General features: G+C 41.5%; 1 long non-coding RNA gene across 1 annotated transcript in view; it reads right to left on the bottom strand.

Annotated features, from left to right (window-relative positions):
* Positions 1-840: 840 nt before the first annotated feature.
* The window catches only part of LOC117952074, a 24,354-nt gene continuing 22,942 nt past the window's right edge, over positions 841-2,252 (bottom strand). Inside the window, exon 3 of the long non-coding RNA XR_004658307.1 lies at positions 841-851. This is a non-coding gene — a long non-coding RNA (uncharacterized LOC117952074). The remainder of the gene's footprint in view (positions 852-2,252) is intronic.

Below are 2,252 nucleotides of genomic sequence, written 5' to 3'. Positions count from 1 at the left end.
TAGGTGACATTATTATTAAGTGATCAACATGTAATCTTTTTTTTAATTAATTTTTTATTTTTTAATTATTGTTTAAGCCAGGAGTTGTTACATTAACATTTGATTACATGTGGAATGGGAATTCTTTTTGACTGAGCATTTAAAAAAATAAAAAATAAAACATTTGCAAGACAAATACAGGGCCCAGGCCAGTAAAAAGAATATTCCAGCACCACGTTAAACCTCAAATCATGTTTCATTTTATTGTTACACGTTACATTAACATGCACTCGTTTGAAATCAGCCATGTCCGCATTTTTACGCGGGGGGCAATTTATTATGCTGCACAAAATTGCAGATTTCCATGCAAAATAATGCGGGGCTTGCATGATTTTTGTTGCTTAAAGTCACAAATATCGTAACAGTAAGTTGAAAAATGTTTTGTTTACTTTACACTAGGCAGCCATTTCCCCTGTTGCCATGGTAATGTTATGAAGTGACGCAATTGCACAACAAGAAAAACACATTCCTTTTTTCCTTAAACCGCAGTTGTTCCAAGTGCCCGCAATTTCATCCCATAAATATCCCAGATATTCTATTGAATTTTTAAAGAAAATGTGCCGCATTATCAAGTATTTTTGCAACAAATCTTGCGCATGTGCAGGACGGATCGTGCAGTGTCGTGAAGCCTCGTAAAACACAATTAGCATCTGCCCATGCGTGAACATCTTGCGCATGCGCAGAACTGATCGTGTAGGCAGGACGGATCGTGTACCGGCAAGCCTAATGCTTGCCTAGCTACTGAGCATGTGCGACTGCCAACAAAGATGGAACAGAAGTAAGATGTCTCACTCTGTAGCTAAAACAGAGAGCTCAACACACAGGGTGAAAAGAGGAGCTGCAGCAATGTGCGGTACAACAAAAATATGGTGTTTTTTGAAAATGACACCATGGAAACCTATTCTGGTACAATTTCAAAATACAATTGTGAACCTGAAAATGAGCAGAATATGAGTATGAGTACATAGAAATTGTGCTTGCGTAAACGTTACTTTCCACTTCTGTTTGAACAAAGAAAATAACGCTGATTCAAAGAAATCTGCAAAGTTAATGAGGCCTCACTGTAGCTGCCGCACAGTAGTGACAGCAGTCTTTCGTGTGCGCTGAGCTCCAGCTAACAAGCCCTGCTGCTTCCGCTGTGTGTGTGTGTGTGTGTGTGTGTGTGTGTGTGTGTGTGTGTGTGTGTGTGTGTGTGTGTGTGTGTGAATGGCATGAGGTTGGGACTCTCAGAAGGCTGTCACCAGGCCCTGCATGGATCCTACTAGAGGTGATGTAATGACCCTCTGCAGCCATGCTCCTCAACCCCTCACAGACACCAGCCATCACAAAGTTACACACACACACACACACACACACACACACACGACCTCACACTGATAAAAAACTAGGTTATTATAGCAGTTATTTCTGCTGCGGGGCATACAGCTTACAAGGCAGAAGAACCTGTTTCAAGGAATCTTAGGAGACAATAAAGCCACATAAGAACACAATAACAGAAATTAAATTAGAAACCTTGAACGATTCTTTAGTGCTCTGTGCACAGCGTGTGTGTCTTTAGGCCACACATGTTAGCTAACTAATGCATCATGTAGTGGAACTAAAACACAGGGCAGACTTACATGGAAAGGTCAACGTGGCATAATGAGGCTAATGTGACTTTTCTCTAAACTGTAACTTCTGACATTTCAAGGCATTTGACTTCCACTGACTGAATATTATTACTTTTTTTGTACAGTATGGTAAAAGTGCCTCTATTATAAAAGAGCATATTGTAATCAAATGTCTAAAATACAGAGGAAGAAAATAAATCACTTGGACGAAAGCCTTCCCCACACAAAGACCATGCATGTTACTCATCCCCCACAGAGCCGCCCTGCTTTAGTGCATTGTGGGAGGACCGGGGTGGGCGGCTGTGCAGGGGATTGGGAGCTGCGTTATAAGACTACATAACATGACTTCAGCTTGCAAGGAACGTTTCAGCATAATGTTTTCTCACCGTCCCTATGCACTAAGTGGCCATTGTTTCAGCCCAGTATCTGTGTGTATGGGTGTGTGTGTGTGTGTGTGTGTGTGTGTGTGTGTGTGTGTGTTTATACTGTACTGTATGCACTTCTAAACTAATCAGGAAAGCCAGTGTGGTGGAACCCAGACATTCATGTTTATCCTGCGAGATTTTACCCGCACTTCACCTTCATCAGAGCCACACACACACA

The sequence above is a fragment of the Etheostoma cragini genome, chromosome 10, assembly GCF_013103735.1.
Source record: "Etheostoma cragini isolate CJK2018 chromosome 10, CSU_Ecrag_1.0, whole genome shotgun sequence".
In the NCBI taxonomy this organism is placed as follows: Eukaryota; Metazoa; Chordata; class Actinopteri; order Perciformes; family Percidae; genus Etheostoma; species Etheostoma cragini.
Note: the sequence above shows the minus strand (reverse complement) of the source record. Positions and strands in the feature narration are given on the sequence as shown.